We start from the raw sequence: 26269 nt of genomic DNA, 5'->3' as shown, positions 1-26269 counted from the left end.
CTGCAACCCTCTGCCAGTGAAAATGTTGCTCAGGAGGGCTGCCCACAACCCACACGAACTCTATTTTTGCTGGCAGAGGCACTGCGGGACAGTTCTTTGCTCTTTCTAGAGCAGTCCCTCAGGCCATATCTAAGCACCCTGTGGGCTGGTTTCAGCCCAGGGCCTTGAGTTTAACACCCATGTTCTAGACCAACAAAAAGTACTTTAGGTGCAGTGACCTGGTTGGGCACTGAAGGGGGCGTGCCCCTGGTCGAGATGTGCCCACCGGGTTTCCGTGCATTCCATCAGCCGAGGGCCCAGGGTAGGGGTGGTGGGGTGGCGGTTGTTATTAAAGAGAGTCTAGAGCCGAGGGAGACCACTGTACCTCAGATTGCCGGGTGTGAATCCCTCTTTGTGAGGTGGGGTCATAGGTGTCAGATGGGCTTGCTGGTCACGTACCTGGCTCCTTGCTGCGTGACAGCCGCCCTGCCCGAGCTCCTGGAGGTGCTGGCTGGGGTGGCAGTTGAGACCCCCAGACTTTTAGTCATGGGGGACTTTAACTTGCCATCTTCCGGCTCGTCATCGACGGCAGCTCGGGAGTTCATGGCTTCCATGACGGCCTTGGACCTGACCCAAGTAGTTGATGGCCCTACTCACATTGGGGGTGGCACTCTGGACCTGATTTTTGTCTCTGGTCAGTGGTTGAGAGATCTGGACTTAAAGGAAATAGTCATTGAACCTTTGTCATGGTCAGATCACTCTCTTCTTCGCCTGGACTTTCTGACCGCCATTCACCACCGCGGGAGACGGAGCCGATACGTTGGTTCCGTCCCAGGCGCCTGATGGACCCGGATGGGTTCGGACGGAGCTTGGGCCATTTCCTGAGGTCTGGCTCACGGCTCGGTTGAGGAACTTGTTGCGGCCTGGGAACGGGCGCGGCGGGGCCTTAGACCGTGTCGTGCCTTTGCGACCTCTGACCCGGCGCAGGTCCCAACCGGCTCCTTGGTTCTCCGAGGAGCTGAGAGGATGAAGCGCGGAGAAGACGCCTAGAGAGTTCCTGGAGGTCTAGCCGTTCAGAAGCTGATCGGACACTAGTGAAGTCCTATACTAGGACTTACCTAGTGGCATTGAGGAAGCGAGGCGTAGCTCGCCTCCTCCTCATTGCATCGGCAGATAACCGCCCAGCCGCCCTGTTTGGTGACCCGCTCCCTCCTACACCAGGGGAGCGGGATGACCCGATGCAGGGACGTGCTGAGGAGTTTAACGGTTATCTATACGATAAAATCGTTCAGCTTCGGGATGGTTTGGACCAAGATTGCGGTGATACGGGTGAGACGGCTGAGGGTGGTCTTGGTGACATTTTATGGGATGAGTTTGACCCTGTTGCTCCCAAGGACATGGACAGGTTGTTGGGGAGGCTGAATGCCACCACATGTTTACTGGACCCGTGCCCCTCCTGGTTGGTGCTGGCCACGCAGGAGGTGACCCGAGGCTGGCTCCAGGCGATTACGAGCGCTTCTTTGGTGGAGGGCGTCTTTCCGGCCGCCTTGAAAGAGGCGGTGGTGAGGCCCCTCCTCAAGAAGTCTTCCCTGGACCCGGCTGTTTTAGGTAATTATCGTCCGGTCTCCAACCTTAAGCCAGCGAAGGTTGTTGAGAGTATGGTGGCATATCAGTTTCCCTTACACCTGGATGAAACTGTCTATCTAGACCCGTTCCAGTCCGGTTTCCGGCCCGGTTACAGCACGGAGACGGCTTTGGTCGCGTTGGTGGATGATCTCTGGAGGGCCAGGGATAGGGGTTGTTCCTCTGCCCTGGTCCTATTAGACCTCTCAGCGGCTTTCGATACCATCGACCATGGTATCCTGCTGCGCCGGTTGGAGGGATTGGGAGTGGGAGGCACCGTTTATCGGTGGTTCTCCTCCTATCTCTCCGACCGGTCGCAGTCGGTGTTGACAGGGGGGCAGAGGTCGGCCCCGAGGCCCCTCACTTGTGGGGTGCCGCAGGGATCGATCCTCTCGCCCCTTCTGTTCAACATCTACATGAAGCCGCTGGGTGAGATCATCAGTGGGTTCGGTGTGAGGTACCAGCTGTACGCGGATGACACCCAGCTGTACTTTTCCACACCGGACCACCCCAACGAAGCTATCAAAGTGCCTGGAGGCCGTACGGGTCTGGATGGGGAGAAACAGGCTCAAGCTCAATCCCTCCAAGACAGAGTGGCTGTGGATGCCGGCATCCCGGTACAGTCAGCTAAATCCACGGCTGACCATCGGTGGCGAGTCATTGGCCCCGATGGAGAGGGTGCGCAACTTAGGCGTCCTCCTGGATGAACGGCTGTCTCTAGAAGATCATTTGACGGCCGTCTCCAGGAGAGCGTTCTACCAGGTTCGCCTGGTGCGCCAGTTGCGCCCCTTTCTGGACCGGGAGGCCCTATGCACGGTCACTCACGCCCTTGTGACGTCTCGCCTGGATTACTGCAACGCTCTCTACATGGGGCTTCCCTTGAAGGGCATCCGGAGGCTGCAGTTAGTTCAGAATGCGGCTGCGGGTGATAGAGGAGCCCTCGTGGCCCCCGCATAACCCCCATCTTGCGCAGGCTGCCCTGGCTACCTGTGGCCTTCCGGGTGCGCTTCAAGGTTTTGGTGACCACCTTTAAAGCGCTCCATGGCATAGGGCCGGGTTATCTGGGACCGCCTACTGCGACCAGATACCTCTCACCGACCCGTGCGCTCTCACAGAGGGACTCCTCAGGGTGCCGTCAGCTAGGCAGTGTCGTTGGCGGCGCCCAGGAAGGGCCTTCTCTGTGGGGGCTCCCACCCTCTGGAACGAACTCCCCCCAGGACTCCGTCAACTTCCTGACCTTCGAACCTTCCGTCGCGAGCTTAAGACACATTTATTCATCTGTGCAGGACTGGCTTAGATTTTTAAATTTAGAGGGGTTTTAAATTGATTTTAATATTTATATTGATATTTATATTTCTATTTTTAATAATTGAGCTAGAATAAGTTTTTAAGGATTATTTTAATTTGTATATTGATATTGATGTTTTATATGCCTGTGAACCGCCCTGAGTCCTTTGGGAGATAGGGCGGTATATAAATTCGAATAATAAATAAATAAATAAAATAAATAAATATGTCAGGTGAATGGGAGAAAGATGCCAGAATTTCAAGCTTTGTTTCGCTATACATAAATCTGATATTTGACATTCAATAATCATTGCAGTTATTTTAGATTGGTTTTCTACAGTAAACCTTTGTATTTGTTGCTCAGTCACTAAGTTGGGTCCAATTCTTGATGATCCCATGGAGCACAGTATGCCAGGCCCCCATCACCTCCTCTGTCTTCCAGAGTTTGCCCAAATTCATGTTCTGTCAGGGTTCTGATGGATGCCCTAATTAAATCATGAGCCTGGGAGCCAAACTTCAAAAGAAATCCAGTTATTTATTAGGACCTTCATGTCAGCACATTCCAAGTGAAGCCAACTCTGATCCCATGTAATTTACTTCCCAATCATGACCCTGTTTTCCCCCTCCACCCAGGGTGTGTCATCGGTCACATTCGTAGGTTGTGTCCCCCTCCGGCCACTGTTGGTAACCCTGGGAGACATCCTTGAAAGAGATATGTCTGGAATGTGCTTTTGTTTTTGGCTTCTGTGCTGCTTCGCCAGTTTCCCATCCCCCTTGCCTATGGCAACTCAAGAGCAGGCCAGGAATGCTTTGTGAGTTGACATGTTCGTTGTGTCAATGATATTATCTAACCATCTCATCCTCTGCTGTCTCCTTCTCCTTTTGCCTTCAATCTTTCCCAACATCAGGGTCTTTTCCAATGAATCCTCTATTTTCATTAAGTGGCCAAAGTATTTCAGCTTCAGCTTCAGGATCTGTCCTTCCAAAGACCAGTCAGGATTGAATTCCTTTAGGATTGAATGATTTGATTTCTTTGCAGTCCAAAGGACTTCCAAGATTCTTCTTCAGCACCACAATTCAAACACAACAATAAACCTATGGATCAACATGTCTTGTATCTTCTAATATTCTGCTGTTTCCACTCCAACAGACCTTGGAGTTTTCATATCAAATGATCTAAGTGCCAAAGCCCACTGCAACTACATAGCAAAAAAGGGTCTAAGAGTTGTAAACCTAATCTTGCGTAGCTTCTTTTCCAAAAACACTACACTACTAACCAGAGCATATAAAACATTTGCTAGACCAATTCTAGAATACAGCTCGCCTGTCTGGAACCCTCACCACATTTCTGACATCAATACAATTGAACGTGTCCAGAAATATTTTACAAGAAGAGTTCTTCATTCCTCTGAAAACAACAAAATACCTTATCCCACCAGACTTGAAATCCTAGGCTTAGAAAACTTGGAACTCCATCGCCTTTGACAAGACCTAAGTTTAACTCATAGAATCATCTATTGTAATGTCTTTCCTGTTAAAGACTACTTCAGCTTTAATTGCAATAATACAAGAGCAGCCAATAGATTCAAACTTAATGTTAACCGCTTTAATCTAGATTGCAGAAAATATGACTTCTGTAACAGAATCATCAGTGCTTGGAATACTTTACCTGACTCTGTGGTCGCTTCCCATAATCCCAAAAGCTTTAACCAAAAACTTTCTACTATTGACCTCACCCCATTCCTAAGAGGACCATAAGGGGCGTGCATAAGAGCACAAACGTGCCTAGAGTTCCTGTCCTATTGTTTTTCTTTTTTCTTCTTCATATATATATATATATTTGTTTTCTGAGGTTTTCACGGGTGTTTGTATATAGGTCTTTGGTTGTTCGGGTTTTCTCCCGTGTAAAATTGGAAGTGTCTTGGCGACGTTTCGACGAAGTCTCATTCGTCATCTTCAGGCTTCAGCTTCAGGATCTGTCCTTCCAAAGACCAGTCAGGATTGAATTCCTTTAGGATTGAATGATTTGATTTCTTTGCAGTCCAAAGGACTTCCAAGATTCTTCTTCAGCACCACAATTCAAACACAACAATAAACCTATGGATCAACATGTCTTGTATCTTCTAATATTCTGCTGTTTCCACTCCAACAGACCTTGGAGTTTTCATATCAAATGATCTAAGTGCCAAAGCCCACTGCAACTACATAGCAAAAAGGGTCTAAGAGTTGTAAACCTAATCTTGTAGCTTCTTTTCCAAAACACTACACTACTAACCAGAGCATATAAAACATTTCAAGTGAAGCATAACACTTGTTTTTAAAGCCCGATTAAGTGTACGGCATGCGTACTCCAGATGAAAGTGTGTGTGTGTGTGTGTGTGTGTGTGTGTGTGTGTGTGTGTGTGTGTGTTTTCCATATCATCTTGTCCATGCGACTGATTATTCTTAGTACTCTCTTCTATAGATACTCCATCATTTGAACTGGGGTAAATGTTGGGCAGAAATGGTTAACTATACACCAGTCCTTGAAAAGAATTTGTTTGGTAGGAATAAGAGACAAGTTTGAGGACAATTTTTAAAAGGTGTGGAAATTATTACCAATTTGGGTATGCTGGTCAATCCTTATTGTTCTTCCGAGGAATCTTAAAGCGTGATTTATTTTTTGTGGTTGGATCTGAAGGTTTTTATTGACCTGATAAATGGAATTCATTTCACTTTGTTAGTGATCTTGGTGTTTTTACTATTGACTCTTATTAGCAATTGACTCTGCTTGTAATGTTAAAATATTGATATTTTGCTGTGTTGCAACCTTTCCTGAAATGTTTTTCTTTTGCCTGGAAAAGTGGCCTGAAAACATTTTAATTTTTCTTTTTACTTTTTCTTTTATTATACCCTCTGAATTTTCCATTGATGAGGGATTCAGATATTAGTTTTTAAAAAAACTCACCCTAGATTTCGACTATTACAGCATTCTAAGTGAACGTAGCCCCTTGAATGGTGCTTAGCATATAATCAAAATTTCAAAGCAGGCCACCTGAGTCTCTGAAAAGGACCCTCTGAACATGTGCAAAGTGTGATTTTTAAGAACAGAAAGGCTGCTTGGCCCTTTGGTTGAATCCTTCTGAAGCTCAACACGACCCAAAGAGAAAATAATAATGCAGAGGAAAAGTAAAGCATCTTTTACCAAGTTAAATAAATACTGAAAAACAAAGGTATGGCCCTATCTGTTATCTTTTTTTAAAATGTGTATTTTACTTATTCAAAATGATGATGGTTTATCAAAACTTCAGCTTAAATTGTCATGATGGTTGTATGGATTTTGGGGTTTGTTTGTTTTTAACCACACCCAAATTATATCTCAAAGTCCAAAGTCAGTGTGTGTTTTTCATTTCCTACAGTTTCATAGGCATGGACAAATAATAGGGGTAGTCTGGACCATATAATTTAGTCTCAGCTTTCGGAAGAAAAAGCAACTTTATAGCTCTTATTTCAGACATGGTCTGCTTTCTTTCTGCCAATGACTATATATCCTCAAGGTGTCAGTGCGGTAGCTGCAGTGAAGTCAGCAATGGGTAAACTTAGCACTAAATATCTTCCTTTGCTCCCATCCTCCCTCCCTCTTTCCCTTTCCCTCTCCCTCTCCCTCTCCCTCTCCCTCTCCCACTCTCCCTCCCTCCCTCCCTCTCTCCCTCCCTCCCTCCCTCTCTCCCTCCTTTGGGCTCACAATTAATTCTCACAACACTGTCAAATAATTTACTAAGACTGTATTATTATTATTATTATTCTCTTCCTTACTAGTATCTATCTCTTCCCACTTATTACTATAACCATGTTGCTTGTAACTTTCAATTATATTGTTTTTATTTGTTTCCTAGTACGATTTGATAGCTTATGACTAATCTTGACTATTACTAAGTGTTGTATCTTTTTATTCTTGATGAATATATTTTATTCTCCTTATGTACAGTGAGAGCATATTTCACCTAAGACAAATTCCTTGTGTTTCCAATCACACTTGGCCAATAAAGAATTCTATTCTATTCTATTCTATTCTATTCTATTCTATTCTATTCTATTCTATTCTATTCTATTCTATTCTATTCTATTCTATTCTATTCTATTCTATTATTTCCACACAGGAAATGGGACAACTCATCACAGCCAATTTACCATGTCCATCTTGCTATGGTCAGTTTGCCATAGCCAACTCACCATGGTGGGACAATTCATCACAATTCATTCAACCATTCAATTTGATTATTTAAAATAATTAAAACTTTATTTTAATTTTTTTTTCATTCACATTTTATTTTGTCCCCCCTTTGACATCCTTTATATAATTATTCTATTCCACCTTTTCTTCGATAATAGTGTAACTATTGGCTGTGGCAAGTTGACCATGACAAACTGACAATGACAAGTTGACTGTGGTCAGTTGGCTGTGGTCAGTTGGCTGAAGCAAGTTGTTCCATCCATGCATTCCTTAGTAGTATGAGAAGATGGACGTAATGTCAGGGTTCCAAGGAACACCCCCAATGAAATAAAGCTCTGAGGCTTGAGGTTCCTCAAAGTTCCAATTTATTAGAGATGTCATGTTGGCACAGCTGGGAAAACCCGAAACTGAAAGCTTCCAGGTTTTCCACACCCAGTTGACAGTTCACAGCCCTGCCCCACACCCACAAGTTCATCACATTGTCCAACCAACTCTTCACACTCAATTGGATACAATCTTCAGGCAGTCCCCATCAGACTTGGGATGTCCTTAAATGCAGAATGTTGTTATGACTAATTTTCTACCGCTTCAACAACAACCCCCTTCCAACTTCCCCAGCTAAAATATGTGGCAGTTAAGAAGCAAAAAAGAAAATTGTCTTCCAAAACTGACACAGAAAACCCTTTACATCCATGATGGCGAACCTATGGCACGTATGCCACAAGTGGCACGCAGCGCCCTCTCTGTGGGCACACGAGCCATTGCCCCAGTTCAGTTCTGCTGCGAATGCGTGTGTGCCTCCTGCTGGCCAGCTAGTCATTGGGTCTCTGCCGCACATGTGCGGGGGGTGGGGACATGCATGTTTGGGGGCAGAGCATGTGCAGGGAGGTGGGGTGGCATGCACGTGTGGGGTGGGGCGTGTGCAAGGGCACATGCATGGGGTGCATGGCAGGGCCATGCACACATTGCATTATGGGGGTTCAGGTGCGTATGCGTGCATTTGTGCTTGTGCAAGCTTTGGGCACTTGGTCCGGAAAAGGTTAGCCACCACTGCTCTAGATGTTATAGGCAACAACCTCTCTACCATTTTCCTGTTGCCAATGATTGATTAGGTGAATCCCTCTGCAAACTAGATGGGTCTTATGAAGTGTCCAAAACTGGGGGAATACATGAACAAGGTGGGGGGAGATTTTTGCCAGCAAACTGAAATTGCGATGATAAAAAATGCTGAATGTTAAATTATAGAAATTCAGTACGAAATATATTCAGATACGCTCAATTTGCCTTTTAAAAAGTCACAACATTATCTTTTCTTAGTACCCATTTCCATTTTTAGCACTGTCCTTGCCATATGATTTGATAAACGATAATGGAAAGCATCTCAGTTTGCAAACATACTCCTTTTAAATAGGTTTCCAGCTGGTTCAAGTTTTGTGATGCTAGCGTTGTACTTCGGAGATGTGAATGCTAGAAAGGAAAGCAAGTTGGGGAAATGATTAAAGACAACCTTAAAATTCATTGTCTTTCGCACATAATAACCATGGCTGGAGGCAGCATCTAACATTTTTACAAATGCTTTAAATAACAAGCAGTTTTCAGGGGAAGTGCAAATCTTTACAGCTCAAAGTTCCTCTTGCAAATTTGTCAAACTTCAAAGCGTAATGATAAATACAATGCAACAGGAACTAGTCTTTGTGTTTTCTCTAGTTTTACATTTTGCACATCAGACTGTTTTAACGGTGAACATAGTGAATTATGCATAATGAATGTTCCTTTAAAAGACTGTATATACTGCAGTCTTGAATAATCCTCTTCCTTCAAACATATTATATTTTTACAGTATTTTCAGTTCACTTACCTTTTGTCCAATGTTTTTTTTTTTTCATAGTAGAAATACCACAATTTGGACAGAGTTTACAAAATTTCAAATGTGACACTGGTACTACCATTAATTATGGCACAGTGAGTAATTCCTTAATTCAGTGTTAACAACCACAGGACTTCTATTCTGTGCAATTCCTTGGCAAGTATGTTGAAATAAATTGTATTTAATAAATATGCACTTGAAACAATAAAGGAAGTTGTAATTTTTTTATTTATTTTTTTAGAATTTGGGACCAATCTAGAATTTTGATTCTAGATTGCTCCAGAATTCTAAAAATATTATATAAAATTACATAAAAATAGTCTGTAATAAAGTTATATTAATAAATATATAAATTATACTGTTGTGTAATAAAATTCTGTAACGCACACTACATAAAATATTCTGATTGAATAGAACTAAATCATCATAGCATAACAGCATTTATTTCTTGGTTGGCTTGGTTATTTGCTACATTTCTGCTAATTTTGAGCATTCCAGATTGCTAAAGAAGGGGGAAAACTGTCACAAAATGATTTTTTTAAAAAAAAGGTTGCATTAATAACAGTAAAAACCTTATAAAAGTTATCTATATATAGTAAAGGAAGAGAGATAAGTAGGATCTTGCATTACAGTATGGGAAGTAATATCAATCTGGTTCAGTTCCAAGCTGGGAGAAAGACACTAGAAACATGGAGGTTGATTGGAAAGATGGTTTAATGATGAAGCAGAACCACGAAGCAAATGGCTCTGGGGCAGCTGACCACATGGGGTTGAGAGTGAAGGGTTTTTATACTTCTCTTGGGCTTTTCCTGTTCCTGCGCAAGAACATGTATTCTATTGGCTGTTGTCAGATTCCCACGGGGCCATGTAGGGGTTGTGTAGGGGTCATAGCTGGCCCTATAGGCAAAGTACAAATCCCAGATGTTTGTCTGAGCTAAATTTGGTTGACGTTTGGACTGCTCTGAGGGTGATGCAATAACTCCTATTGTGGCTTAACGGCTTTGTCCTGTGTTGGATCTTGAGTCATGGCTGCTTCCAATCCCACCATTCTGCCCTTTGTTTCAAAATATCCTGGCTTGAATGGATTACCAACTCTGCATTTCTAAAAGGTGGCCTCAGTATCTGCTGGGGATATTAAGGAAAGTGGGGTTTGCTTTCTGCCTCTTAAAAAACCACCCATGTTTCTCCATTTCTCCCTCACCTTTTTAAATATTCCTCAAAATTTTTCATTCTTCTAGGAGGGAGGGGTGGCTTCCCACACCAGAATTGAGAGTAATGTGAACAAAGGACCAGTCATAAATAGTAGAAGGAAGGAAGATTCTGACAGTAAAGGCATTTTCAGAAGACTTGTCCTGCCTATGTGATTACTAGATATGTTTGTAAGAGATGCTCTGGTTTCTCTTCAGATCGTATAAATCTTTTGCCTTTTACTAAAGATTTCCGTGGAGAGGAACATTTATGAGTTTCGATTAATTTTTGGAGGCCTTGCTTCGGTAGGGCTACAAAAAGCCAATAATAATAATAATAATAATAATAATAATAATAATAATAATAATAATAATAATAATAATAACAACAACAACAACAACAACAACAACAGCAACAACAACAACAACAACAACAACAACAACTTTCTTAAATTTCTTTTAAAAATTTTAAAGAAAATTTCTTAAATTGGGGAGATTTTAAATTTAATTTTTTAGTTTTAAATTGGGTTTTTTTAGATTATATATTTTAATTTATTGGCCTAACTGTATAATAAGTTTTTTAATCTATTTTTAATTGTATATTGTTTATTTTTATCTTGGCTGTACACCGCCCTGAGTCCTTCGGGAGAAGGGCGGTCTAGAAATCTAATTAAATAAATAAATAAATAAATAAATAAATAAATAACAACAACAACAACAACAAAAATCTACCAACAATCCAAACTGCTGATTTTGCAACAACAAAGTTGAAACTGTTGAAGAGTGGACTCTCAAAGTATCAAATCTGGCAGAAATGGCAAAAATTTCTGCTTATTTGAAAGACTATACACAAGAAAAATATATTTTAGAATGGAAAATGTGGATTGATTATATTCAAAATAAGTATCAGATAAAAAAATATCGAATAGCATATGAGTAAATTTAGGAAATATTTTGTATTAGATATATGTTTGAAGGAGAGGGGAATTGAGAGTGTGATTATGTGTGGAGTGACTAGAGATTATAATTTAAGATTTATTTTGGATTATGATTGTTAATTTTGATACCCTGCATTTTGTTCTGGGAAGTCAGGGGGGGGGTAAGGGGGAGGGGAACTGGGGGGGTGTTGAGGGTAAAGGATGGAGTGATGGTTAATGTACAGGGATTATTGAAGATGTATAAATATAATCAATGTAGGGTCGGGTCTGCCCAGCTACCATTTTAGAATGGTGGGGAGGGAGAAAAGAGGAGAGAGTAGGAGGTAGGAAAGAGGAGAAGAGGGGTAGAAGAGGGAGAAGAGGAAGGAAGAGGGGTAGAAGAGGGAGAAGGAAGGTATAGGGTGGAGGGAGGAGAGGATGTAGATAAAAGAAGGGGAGGAAGGTTTGGAAAGTAGAAGAAGGTAGAAGAGGGAAGAGAGTTAAAAGGAGGGGGTGGTGACTGGGCAAGCCCGACTAATTGTATATGACTGTACATTGGATGAGTTGTTGGATATGAATATAAAAATCAAACTTTTTTATAAAAAAAAGAAACAAAGTTGAAACTGTTTCACATTTAATATGTGAATGCAGCAAAATTGCACAAACTGATTACAAAGCTAGACACGACCGAGCTCCTAAATTAATCCACTGGTCATTATGTAAAAAATACAACTTGCCTGTATCCAAAAAGTCATGGGAACATAATGTGGAAAAAGTTATAGAAAATGAGAAGGCGAAGATCTTGTGGGACTTTCGAATACAGACGGATTGTCACTTGGAACACAACACACCAGATATCACAGTTGTTGAAAACCGAAATATACAATTTATTGACATCACACTACCAGGAAATGCCAGAGTTGAAGAAAAAAAAACTGGAAAAAAATCATGAAATATCATGCCATCGAAACTACACGGCTATGGGTGAAACATGTAACAATGATACCCATTGTCATCGGGGCACTTGGTACCATGTCCAAGAATTTTTTAAGATACATCAACAAATTGCAGCTTCTGCAATAACACCAGCAGAACTCCAAAAAACTGTGCTACTTGGAACATTGTACATCTTAAGAAGGTACTTGGTTGATACCTAGAATGCTGGCAGCAACCCGTATCAATCATTAGCACCAGTCAATGGTATTTGTGATGCATTTTTGAATGCTCAGTTGACTGAGTTTCATTTTAATGAATAAAGTAAATAATAATAATAATAATAATAATAATAATAATAATAATAATAATAATAATAGTAGTAGTAGTAGTAGTAGTAGTAGTAGTAGTAGTAGTAGTAGTAGTAGTAGTAGAAGAAGAAAGTTTGTAAGAGGAGCAGAAATAATCATCCATTTCCAAATGCAGGTATGGTTGAATCTCTAGCATCTATAACACCATAAATATCCTTTCTTCCAAAGCCTTTTTTTTTTTTTTTGCAAATTTACATTGTATTTAAATGGATGTCAATCATTCTGACTGAACCTGATTACTACTTATTTACTTACAGTATACAATGTATTTGTGACAAAGATTTGTAAGCCCCTTGATTGTTCAGATTACTCTTTCTAGCTGTAATTCTATACAGATGTGGACAAATCTACCTATATAGTTTTCTTTTGTATTTCTGGTTTTCAAGCACTCAGTCACTCCACGCCACTCTCTTTCCAATTATTATTATTTTAAATGGAATGTACAAATGTATACCAATTTTCATGTGGGTTTTTGAATATTGGACCAGACAAATTCTTCTATGCTCTTTTCATAAAACACAAAGCTTTGCATTTTTTTAAAAAATTTACATTTATATCCCGCCCTTCTCCGAAGACTCAGGGCGGCTTACATTGTATAAGGCAATAGTCTCATTCTATTTGTATATTTATATACAAAGTCAACTTATTGCCCCCCCAACAATCTGGGTCCTCATTTTACCTACCTTATAAAGGATGGAAGGCTGAGTCAACCTTGGGCCTGGTGGGACTAGAACCTGCAGTAATTGCAGGCAGCTCTGTTTAATAACAGGCTTCTTACAGCCTGAGCCACACCGCGGCGTTAACGTCTCTTACCTATCTTTGCAATTTTGCAGCATGTTTGCATTGAGCTGGGGCACCATCTCTCTTACTGAACACTTTGTGGTAGGGATTTTATTTTATCCAATTGTAGAACCTCATTTCAAATGACAGAAAGCAGCAAAAATCGCAAGCCACTCCATTCTGACTTAAGAATTACTTAAGAATTACTTCAAGAAACTTCGTGATTATGATTATGGCAATGCACATTAAAACATATTTTCCACCACGCTTAATATGTTGACAATACCAAAAGAAAAGGAAAGGAAAAACTCAGGTAGCATACCTGAAAGATAATGAAAAGCATGGAAGTAATTGTCTCTTTAAGTGTTTGAGTTGATGGAAACTGCAATGCCAGATTCTTAGGTTGGATGCAACATCTGTCATCTTCTTTTTGTGTCAAAGCTGTCATCGGATGTTGGTGATCATGTTGGCGATCCTACTTTTATCAACAGCCACACGAAAAAGTGCTGCTGAGTTTTGTCCAAACCAATTCCTTAGATTTTGAAGCCATGATGTTCTTCTTCTGCTTGGACCTCGTTTGCCTTCAATCTTTCCTTGGAGGATTAAGTGAAGTATGCTGTATTTTTCTGGCACATTACATGTCCAGAATATTCTAACCCTTGCTTTTTTATGGTTTTGATGATTTCCCTTGGCTTTCCCAGGCAGCTTATCACCTGTTGTGTCTGCGGATCCCGAGCCGGGCTTCCTGGCAGAGAGTGACTCAGAGAGTGAGGGGGAAGAGCCTACAGGGCTTCCCTCTGCAGAACCTTCCTCTCTGGCTCCGCTCCAGATTCCAGAGGCAGGCCAGGTGGAGGAGGAGCAGCTGACATGGCCTCTTTCCCCTGACCCCTCCTTCCCCCTGGCAACACCCCAAGAGCCAGCTGAGGAGGATCAATTGTGCTAGATGCAAGGCTGCGACGCTGAGTGAAACGTGCACAGCAAAACAAAGGAAGGGGCTGGCCCAGGGAGTGCTGAGTCACAGAGCCACACCCCACAGGGTATAAAAGTGGGTGGAGCTGCCTTTGGGCTCCGTGACGGACAAAAACTAACTTTTGGAAACTTCGGCTGCTTTATTGCGAGACTCAGTTCTGTTTACTTCTGAACTCTGGGTTGCTTCAGCAACAGACCGCAGTAGCATTGAAGAGATAAGGAGGACCTGTCAGGCAATCACAGGTTCATTGCCAGAGCTGATATCTGTAGCAAAAATAAATTGCTAGCAAATACAGTCAGCTCGTGTGTCTTCTGGGGGGTGGTTGTGGGGGGGGCAGAACATCACCTTCTCGATACCTGTCATGGTAGATCTTTAAATGCCAGGTCCATTTCAACCCCTATCTATCAGGATTGGCTTCATCAAGTAGACCCAAAATCAGACGGTTCATGTCTGGCCTCAGAAGCTTCTCAGAAGTCCTTAATCATGGGATGCGAGGCCACCAAGCTAATCTTGAGAGCTTAAAAAAAAAAACCAGAAGACAATGGCAAGATAATTAGGTACAGTATTTTGTTAAAACCCACAGTGATGAGTTTTAAGGAAGCTTTAGACTTTATCCAGAAGATTAGTAGAATCTGTAGTTAATGAATATACGTGATAATTGTAAATTAGCTATATTTTGATTTGGCTGCCAATATTTGATCTTCAGCCGAACAATAAACGAAAACACTGAAACAATGAAAGAGAGAAAAGATTGTCGATCAAAACAGTTTGGCCTGCCCTTGCCTGAAAAAATTTCCAGCACATTATCTGTTTTCAAGGACCGCTTCTACTTTTGAATAATAAGGCAAGAAAACTTACCATAGGAGAAGTTCTGTCTAAAAAGCCTTTCATAAGAAAGCAGAGAGAAAGATTTTGAGCTAAGAATTAGAGCTGAGAAAATTGGCAGATGTGGTTCTGTTTCTGAGTACATTCCTCAGGTTTGTTGGCATTTTCTAATCATTCAGAAAATAATAGCTGGGACCTTAAATATGGATGATTATTCACACGGAAACATTGTTCTAACGTGTTGGGTAGAAGGATGATGGAAGGAACTAGATACCCAACTACTTTCTTTTTATTTCCCTCATTAGGATGGCAATCATAGCAGAACATTCCGGAAATTTACATTTATTTGTTTGTTTGCATCCTGCCTTTATTATTATTATTATTTACAAATAACTCAAGGCAGCAAACATATCTAGCACGCCTTCCTTCCACACAACAAAAACCCTGTGAGGTGAACTGCCTTGTGAAAGAGCTGGCTCAAAGTCACCCAGCTAGCTTTCCTGCCTAAAGCAGGACTAGAACTCACGGTCTCCCAGTTGCTAGCCTGCTGCGTCCACCACTTTGTCTGTCTGAATTCCATTGTAACATTCGTCCTTTGTAGACCCATATTTCCATTGGTACATGAAATTTCAGGTCTTGTTGAATACATCTGCAGATTTTTCGTGATTACTGCACTCTAACCACTGCACCCCCGTGGTACATTTGGAACTATTGTTCCATTTAGGCTCTGATTGTTTTTATTTTTTCCAAATGCAAAGTTTTTTGTCTCCTTCCCTCCCTCCCTTCCTTCTCTCTCTCTCTCTCTCTCCTTTGGGCTGGTTCTTATAGTAAAAAAAAAGTTTAATTGCTATTTAGAAAATGATCCACAGGCGCAGAAAAGAAACCTGCCCCCTTCCCTCTTACATTGGCACCTTGCCTCTTTTCATAGCCCATATGTAGATTTTTCATTTGAGAATAGAGTCCTTGCCGGAATTCTTGTAAAGTTAATTCTATGCTAATACCCATCACTAATCAGAGCTCTGAGAAACATGGTGTGTGGATTAAATGTTTCCAGTCCAGGTTGCTATAAGAGAAGTTTGACATCTTTTCCTTGTACATTGCTATTTGCATTTTCAGAGACCTAGAGCTTAGGTGGTGTGCATTCTTATATTAAAAGGATATTATTATATTTACTTTAACAAAGATTTCTCCATTTCCCTGAAAATATGTTAATTTATGCATGTCATTATTTTTATTCAATCTAAATGTTCTACTTAAGCGCATAAGGTAAGGTCTGAATTGAATGGTATTTATGACACAATTTAAAGAAAGTGCAAAGGGGGAGAGAAATATATATATATTCTGAGGTTTTCACGGGTGTTTGTATGTAGGTTTTTGGTTGTTCAGGTTTTCTCCTGTGTAAAATTGGAAGTGTCTTGGTGATGTTTCGACGAAGTCTCACTCATCATCTTCAGGCTTCAGCTTCGTGCTTCTGGGAGCAAGAAGCACGAAGCACGAAGCTGAAGCCTGAAGATGACGAATGAGACTTTGTCGAAACGTTGTCAAGACACTTCCAATTTTACACGGGAGAAAACCCGAACAACCAAAGACATATATATGTATGTATGTATATATATGTGTTTTCTGAGGTTTTTGCGGGTGTTTGTATGTAGGTCTTTGGTTATTCGGGTTTTCTCCCGCGTAAAATTGGAAGTGTCTTGGCGATGTTTCGACGAAGTCTCATTCGTCATCTTCAGGCTTCAGCTTCGTGCTTCTGGGAGCAATGTGTGATTGCAGCTATTTCTTCCTTTTTAACTGCTAGTGGGGTTAAAAAGGAAGAAACAGCTGCAATCACACATTGCTCCCAGAAGCACGAAGCTGAAGCCTGAAGATGACGAATGAGACTTCGTCGAAACGTTGCCAAGACACTTCCAATTTTACGCGGGAGAAAACCCGAATTACCAAAGACCTACCTGTATATCTCTCTCTCTCTCTCTCTCTATATATATATATATATATATATAGAGAGAGAGAGAGAGAGAGAGAGAGAGAGAAACTTTTTATGTTATTTTGTTTTTATATGAAAATGCATACCTAATATATTTCTCTTATCACATCAAGTGTGAAAACAAAGTATAAACAGTGCAACTAGCACTAGCAATTGCACTTAGACTTATATACTGCTTCATAGTCCTTTACAGCCCTTTCTAAGCAGTTTATAGAGTCAACATATTGCCCCCCAACAATCTGGGTCCTCATTTTACCCACCTTGGAAGGACAGAAGGCTGAGTCAACCTTGAGCTAGTGAGATTTGAACTGCTGAACTGCTGAACTGCTGGCAGCTGGTGATCAACAGAAGTAGCCTGCAATACTGCACTCTAACCACTGCACCACCACCGTGGTACATTTGGAACTATTGTTCCATTTAGGCTTAAAACGTAGATATATCCTTTTTTTATGATCCTATAATCACTTAATTCAGGGTAGACTCAAGGGACTGGATGGAGTTGAACATTTATTGGCCGGATGCCCTCCCTGACACCACATGATGTTCACAGAAAAAAAAATTCTTTGCACTCTAGGAGAGAAATATCTGCCACTACCTAGGATTGAACTCTCTCAAGTGGGAGGCAAATGTCTTCGCCATTAGGTGATTACACTAGTCTTATGTTATGTTATGTTATGTTATGTTATGTTATGTTATGTTATGTTATGTTATGTTCTGTTCTGTTCTGTTCTGTTCTGTTCTGTTCTGTTCTGTTCTGTTCTGTTCTGTTCTGTTCTGTTATGTTATGTTATGTTATGTTATGTTATGTTATGTTATGTTATGTTATTATAATCTATATCTATAAAAGCCAAATACCACTCACTCATCACGAAATCTCCAGAACGGTAAAGCCTGCAAACTTGAAATTTGGCAAATATGTTCCTCTTGGCTTCTATGTGCTAGCTAAGAAAGTATTTTTTGAAATGACCATCAGAACATTAGTATTTCATATACATTATTATATTCACACACTCTAGTGCTAAGGAGTTAGATGTTCTACTCCCCCTCCCCACCTGAAAGGAACTCTTTCCCAACTACTAGTTGCCTTATATTAACATGCTCTACATTCAACTCCCTCTCCCCACCTGAAAAGAACTCTGTTCCAACTGCCAGTTACTGTATTTAACATGCTCTGATGCTACCCCTTCATTAATCCAGGCATGGGCATGGCCAGCACATGACTCGTCCTGCCTGCAGGCTGGGACATTCTACTCCCACTCCTCCTCTTTTCCAACTGCCAGTTGCTTTATATTAACACACTCTGATGCTATGGAGTTACACGTTCTACATTAAGTGTCAATTGATCATGCCTGATCACATAGTTTTGTAGCGAAGCACAGGCATCTAGCTAGTCATACTACACTATCCTAACCTATCCTATCCTATCCTATCCTATCCTATCCTATCCTATCCTATCCTATCCTATCCTATCCTATCCTATACTATACTATACTATACTATACTATACTATACTATACTATACTATACTATACTATTATACTGTATTATACTATACTATACTATACTATACTATACTATACTATACTATACTATACTATACTATATTATATTATACTATTATACTAAACTATACTACACTATACTATACTATACTATACTATACTCAATAACTATTAAATATTTTATATTTGCTTATTATTACTTTATTTTATTAATTAATAAATATATTGAATTAATAAAATGCCAATTTTTTTTCAGGTAGGATTTATTTCAGTGTTTGTTTAATTTCTCATTTTGGATTGTAGGATGGTGACTCTTGCGATGTAACCCAGAGTTTCCCTAAGTAATATTGAAACATCTTATTCTGAAGATAACATGAGCTGTTAGCTGTTTCTTATAGCTCTGAATATCTATTAATACATGAATAATCTCTCTCTGTGTGTCATCTATTAATAGATGAATAATCTTGGCTGTAATTCAAAGCATTCTCCTTCCATATCACCATTTCCACTGGTCTCTTGGTTTGCCTTGTTACCCTTCTCCCTCTTATCTTGAAATCTTCCTTCCCATTTTCTCCTTTCCCTATTTCCGAATTCACCCTTTAAGCACAATATAAGTACCACATTAAAAGTCTATTACTGGTAATGGATTTAATGCAAAAGTGCAGATTACCTATAATTAATGGGAAAGTAATTCCATGTCTGATCCGATGTAACGGAGTCCCATTTTAATTTAAATCCATTGTTCGTCTACTGAGCCATCAAAAGGAATGCAACGTCTTCCGGTGGCTTAGAAGTATATTCATTCCATAAGAAACTCTCGGATCTTTACCTAGTTCACCTTTGAAATTTGTCAGTAACTGCAGGACATAGCAGTAATCTGGCTTCCCTGCTGACCCTTAGGTAGACCAAAGCAAGGGCAGATCATAGCTTAGATTTATTTCAGTTCTAAGAAGAAAGATCCTGGAAGCTATCTCTCCAGCAAGCTCTTTTATTTTCAGTCTTGAGTTATGAGTCTGAGAGGAGATCAAGGCATAATTATGCCCAGCACACAGGACAACAAGCCCTTCTATAACATGGTCATATCTGGCTATTGCAATCATCAGAAAGACATAAATTCTGGCTGTAGGAATGACTCCAAGATACGCAGTGTGTGTGCGGCTTCTGCAAGTGAACAAAAACTCAGAGACAAAAATTCCACTACAGCTTCGTGCCTTCTGGTTAATGTTCTCTCAACCTAACTCTCTGAGGATCCATTCATGGGGAAAAAAACCAAAACCCTTCACACTTCTTCCTCTGTAAGAAAAGAATTCCTTAGGCAATGTGAGGCCAGCTAAGAGACATAACAAATGGGGGTTTGTGCAGCTGTTCATGGCGCTTAGAAATTCTGATTTTCTTTTTTGCAACATTTCTTTTCCTTGTATAAAAGAAAAAAGGACTATCCAGTCCAGTATTCTTCTCTAAATGATGCAACCCAATCAGGGTTCCTGTAACACAGGGCAGATTAGAACTGCAAAAAACAAACAAACACCCAATTGCTACCAACTTGTTTGCCACGAGGTAAAAAAGATGTGGAGTCTCTAGAAAGTGCAGAGAAGAGCAACAGAGTTGAACAGGGGACTGGAGGCTAAAACATATGAAGAACGGTTGCAGGAACTGTCTAGTTTAATGTTAAGAAGAACTTGGGGAGACATGATAGCAGTCTTCAAGGGCCGTGGTAGCTCAGGCTGTAAAGAAGCCTGTTATTATTAACAGACTGTAAAGAAGCCTGTTATTAAAACACAGCAGCCTGCAATTACTGCAGGTTCAAGCCCGGCCCAAGGTTGACTCAGCCTTCCATCCTTTATAAGGTAGGTAAAATGAGGACCCAGATTGTTGGGGGGGGGGGCGCAATAAGTTGACTTTGTAAATATACAAATAGAATGAGACTATCGCCTTATACACTGTAAGCCGCCCTGAGTCTTCGGAGAAGGGCAGGATATAAATGTAAATAAAATAAAAATAAATAAAATAAATAAATTCCAATATCTCAGGGGCTGCCACAAAGAAGAGGGAGTCGGGCTGTTCTCCAAAGTACCTGAGGGCAGGACAAGAAGCAATGGGTGGAAACTAATCAAGGAGAGAAGCAACTTAGAACTAAGGAGAAATTTCCTGACAGTTAGAACAATTAATCAGTGGAACAATTTTCTTCCAGAAGTTCTAAGTGCTCCAATGCTGGACATTTTTAAGAAGATGTTGGAAAACCATTTGTCTGAAGTGGTGAAGGATTTCCTGTCTAAGTGGGGGTTTGGACTAGAAGACCTCCAAGGTCCCTTCCAACTCTGTTATTCTATTCTATTCAAAGTAACCTCTTCAATGGCTACCCAATGTTCTGAGTATCTATCTCCATAGATAGCAAATATTAGGTTGTATCTTCTTCAAAAATGATTCTGAAGGAGCATTTTGGATCTTGCATAGTACCTCCCTGCTCTTCATTAAAGCAGCTTATTGCTACTTTTTTCCCAAGCTTCTGTGGACACCTGTTGTTGGTTTTTTTGTAAGTCAACTCATTAATGAGTATCTTTTTAAAGCAGCAACACTTTTCCCCCCAGAATCATACCGAAGTCAGGTTATTTTCAAAAAGGTCTTCTATTTTTGTACTTGCAGGAGGATTTAATGCAGTTCATCCAAATTACTTTTTAAATATATGCCCTGCCCTGCCAAACACCTCTCAGTGTGCAAATACACTGAGTTGTCTCTATATAAATATAATATTCCGAAGAAACTTCCCATGGCACATGGACAGATTTTTCTTCCTTCAGTTTGAGTCAGCATATAAAACATTATTTAAACCTCCTGAATAAATGCATCGGGATTTTTTTTTTTTACTGTTATCTTATTTTAACCATATGTTGCATTTATTCTGTCTCAGGAAAAAAAAACATTATCTCTTTAGCTTTGCAAACAGCACATGTATAGTCATGGACGTGCAGTTATAAATCCAAAGCACACAACCAATGTAGGCACAAGGAAGTTAAAATCTGTCTGGCAGTTATGTTCTTTTTGCCTTAAGATTGAATTCTAAAGTCCTTGTTAACTGCACTGGCTATAAATTATTAATGTTAGAATTAATAGAGATCTGTTGCCAAGGGAAGAACAGAATAAAATAGCTTATATTGCAGTCATTTGCACTCAGATATTTATTCTTGATGCACCATCTATTTTTAGAAAGCACCATTGGCCATGTCGCCTACTCATGGTCATGGACAGCATGGTTTTATTTCCTGTATTGTCAGAAGATAGCGCTGTCCCAATCCATTCTCTTGGACAGTTTTATATTTTTGCAACAATTATGCCCCGTAATTATGCATTATGTGTGATTAGCTTTAGCAAGGTATTCTAATCTAATGGTTCTATGCCACATTCACATTAATATGCAAATGGAACCAAAAATACAAAATTGCATGGAAATGAAAGTTGGAAATTAATTGACAATTTGGTCACGGAAGCCTCAAAGAACAGGGTTTTCTTTTTTTATGGTTTTATGGCAAGAAACTCATGTGTCATCCAAGGGAAGGTTCCATCAATCTAAGCAAAGAGATTTGATTGAGGTTGGGCACAAAGAACTGTTTGATATGCTGTTGTGAGTTCTCTTTCCGATGCAGGTGGTCCCATCACGGTAACCTGGCACAAAATTGCTGCCATTTATTATGTGCAGAAAGTGCCTGGATTGCAAGCTGAGGAAAAGCAACCATAGGACAGCTAGCCCTGTCAGAAATATGATACATCAATGACAAAAGCTTAATTGCACCATTAATTAATAGGACAATTTTCAGACCGCCTTCCAATGCCGCTCAATGCTCATTAGTGCCATTTTGAATAATTTCTCCCAGGGTGTATTACTCTACAAACTCTATGTTAAGGGGAATTTAGGACTGGAGGATGTAAATAATAATCTGAATTCATGAAACAAAGCATACATTCCTTCCAATTACCTTTTGCCCTTTCTTTCTTTCTTTCTTTCTTTCTTTCTTTCTTTCTTTCTTTCTTTCTTTCTTTCTTTCTTTCTTTCTTTCTTTCTTTCTTTCTTTCTTTTTTTAAAAAAAGAATCTGACCTACAGTTGTCAAAGCATTGGGAGACGTTTCCATCTGAAATCATTCCGAACATTTACATTGTACCCCAAAAGAATGTTGCAAAGATCTGAAATGTAAGTTGGCCTTTCGTAACACAAAGTCATGGAAATCATTTTGGTTAAGTCAGCCCTCCCCCCTTTTTCCAGCCGGTGGCCCTGCTGGGGGAAATCGGGCCACGTTGTTCTGACCTAAGCTCCCTTAACAAGCAGGAGGCAGGAATTACTGGCAAAACCTCTTTTATTTACATGACTGTAAATTACGTTCATTCACAGTCAGCAAAGTTTGTCCAAACAGTTTTTCAAAGGAATATTTCCCAACACACCTTATCTCGTTTGGCAAGCTGAACTTGTAAATTGTTTCCAAAAACAGTACAAGGCAAAACTTGGCACAGAGTCTCTCAGAGTCACAGAATGAACATGTTGTTTCCTGCAAAAGCCCACTCCCTGTTTGCTCCTTTTTTATTTCCTATGGGAGGGGCCAATCACCTCCAAGGTGTGGCTTTACTCCCGAGTCGACTGTGCTTTCTGAGTTGTTCTTGTCTTTTCAGCTCTGCGCATGCACACACTGGAACAGGCTCCAGCTGTTCCTCTGCCTCGCTGTTGTCTAACTCCCTCCCTGCCTCCGATGCAGAACCCTTTCTTCAGCCACCAGGACTGGCCCAAGTTCCTCTCCAACCTCCTCACTGTCCAACTCTGCTGCCAGCTCCACTGGCCACTGGCAGGCCACAACACACGTGAGTAGCTAGCTGGCGTGGAAGCACATTTGCACAGATCGACTTGTGCAAGCAGCGGGCCTGTGGGCCTGCGCATGTGTACGCAGCTCGACTTGTGCAAGTCGAGCTGTGCACACATGCATGCTAGAGCCCTGCTCACATGGCCCAGTTGTGAATAAGCCACGGTCTGGTAGTGGGCCACAGCCCAGAGGTTGGGGACCCCTGGCTTAAGGAACAATATGGATTTCTGGCTTAGTAGGTTTTATTTCAATTTTTATCCTGTAACAATATAAAAAATTGTTTGCTTGTTTTTTAAATTACACAATCCAGGAATCCAAAAATATTTCAAGGTTTATATTTAATAGGCATCCACATTGTGCCTGCAAGATCTGCTTTACAAATGCCATTTCAACGAAGTAATAATCTGTATACATTTAGCAGGGAATAAGTTCTTTGATTTTTAAACCTTTTATTAAGTGATAAGATACAAAATCCAAAAGTAAATAGGAAAGCAGTGCGGGGGCAAGGGGGGAAGAGAAGTGAGGAAAGGTTGGGAAAAAGTTAAAAAAAAAAAAAGCATTGACTTCTGACTCCCTCCGTTGCAGTAGAATAAAGCTTTATTCATCAATGCTTTATTCTACTGCATTTTGCTTTTTCATACTAATGTAAACTAGCCATTTCTATAAGCATCTATCAATCTAATTGGTAAAACCCAAAATCATAAGGTGACCCAATTGTCCTGCTTTAGGGAGGACAGTCTTTCTTTTGTAAGTTCTGCCCTCTCTCGAAAAGTATCCTCCTGCATGTCCTCCTTTTCGATATTTGAAGACTAATCTGCAAATCTCCGTATTCGATCGATGCCGATTCGATCCGTTGCGTGTGATGTGACATATTTTTATTTGACATAACGATTCATCAAGGCTCGGCACAGTGCGGTGAGATGCGATTATGAGACACATGCGCTCCGCACAGGAGAATTGTTTTGAGAGAGTGTGCCACGCGCAAGAGTGAGCCGCGTGCAAGTGGCCTTGTTTACTTCTTACCGAAACACAATATGGCAATTACACACACATTAGACTCACTTCTTTCTCAGTGAATATTCAATCATACATAGATGAGCACAATAATTCATGTTTTATTAATTCATTATCTATTTAATAATTTCCAAATATGTATAATTTTATTTACAGTTTATTCGCTTATGTTATTATTTCAGTTTTAATAATTAATTTATTTATTCATAATGAATGTGCTTGCATAGTTCGTGTAGCTCTATATTTTATTTTTAATTTTTAATTTTATTTAGGGATGGAAGAATCAAAATAGAGGAAATGTCCTTTCAATGATAAATTGAATAAGGAATTTCCATTCCTCATATCAAAGAAGGATAACATTGTTTTCTGCAATATTTGCAGCAGTTAAAAGGGTTTTTTCAATTGCTAATGATTTTTGGAAAAGTGAGAAATCGAGAATGAATGTTGATACTCTAGCTGCAACACTTGCCGTAAAATTCAATATGAAGGATATTTCTTGTTCAGATATTTCCAGTATATTGTTAGAAGATGATAAATCGACAAAAAATATTCATTCAATGGAAAAGTCCTCATTTAAATAATAATTAATAGGCATGTAAGCATAATTACAATATAAAATGTTATTGTTACAAACGTTTTTTATTATGCATCTATCACATTATAGTGTATTCTGTATTATTGTTGCAATGAATAAAATGTTTCTTTTATTTACAATATTCTTTTCTTCAATTTATTTGTGTCCTCCTCATTGTAAAAAAGTTGGTCGCCTTAAAAATCAAGAGTTTCAATTTTTTTCCCACCTCAAGCACAAAGTTCAGAAGTGCTCTCCACGTGAAAACAAAGGTACTTATAGTCTTTTCTTTAATCAAAATAGTTAGTTTAGTCATTTCTGCCAACTCCAGGGAATAAGTTCTTTGAAAGGTAAACGTAAGTATGACTTATTGGCAATACTGGAATGTGAAACCTTCCTTTTTTATTTGCTTCCAGTTAATAATAATAATAATAATAATAATAATAATAATAATAATAATAATAATAATAATAATAATAATAATAATAATAATAATAATAATAATAATATTTTAATTATTATTATTATGCTCCTTTGTTCTTCATATATGTAGTGGGTTCCAAAACCTTTGACACACGGACAAACTTCTGGAGTTATCTACCATGTCTTTTAAGAACCAAGGAGACACGCAGAAGGTCAAATGTACATAATGCAAGCTGATCTTCTACTTTGCACAAGGATTTGGCTCATTGGTACAAATTATTTCTTATGGATTTCAGACTGTCAATGAACAATCCACAGTGAGATATCAAGAGCTGATATTTAGTATAAATTTCTTATGGTGTATATTTAATCCTTTAATACACATATACAAATCATTTGTTCCAGACAGAGAATTGTACACCCCAGGTATTCCAAAGGTATAGTGATTCCATACAAGGACATTTCAAAGAATTTGCAATTATTCAGAGTCTTGCTTCACTCTTCTTTACAAAAGAACATGGGTTTCTAAACTCATAATGTTTGAATCCTCCTTCCCACCAATTTGTAATTCAGACATACAGTAGTGGCGAAAATTGTGGAAACCTTTTGGGAAAAGTATATTTTTGAGGTTTGATGGCTAATAACACCACTTTTTTTTTTTTTTTGGAGGTTCAAGATATTCATATTCCACTGCTGGAATGGCTTGGGAATATTATTTATTTATTTATTTATTTTATTTGATTTTTATACCGCCCTTCTCCCGAAGGACTCAGGGCGGTGTACAGGCTACAATAAAATACAAACACCACAATATACAATTTAAAATACGAGTTAAAAAACTTATTATAATTAGCCTAGAACCTTAAAATTTATAAAACCAAAACCCCATTTAAAATTAGTAGAAAATTTAAAATCGATAAAATTTATGTAGTTTAAAATTTAAAATTTAAAATGTAAAATTTAAAATTTAGGCCAGCC

At 39.8% G+C, this 26269-nt stretch overlaps 1 non-coding gene across 1 annotated transcript; it reads left to right on the top strand.

Moving 5' to 3' along the window:
* The first annotated feature begins 10355 nt into the window (after window positions 1-10355).
* Window positions 10356-10470, top strand: LOC131200302 (U5 spliceosomal RNA). Its single transcript, XR_009155571.1, has one exon. It is a non-coding gene; the product is annotated as a U5 spliceosomal RNA (small nuclear RNA).
* Window positions 10471-26269: the final 15799 nt, after the last annotated feature.

The sequence above is a fragment of the Ahaetulla prasina genome, chromosome 5 (genome assembly GCF_028640845.1).
Source record: "Ahaetulla prasina isolate Xishuangbanna chromosome 5, ASM2864084v1, whole genome shotgun sequence".
Lineage (NCBI taxonomy): Eukaryota > Metazoa > Chordata > Lepidosauria > Squamata > Colubridae > Ahaetulla > Ahaetulla prasina.
This window is presented reverse-complemented; position numbering and strand designations above follow the sequence as displayed.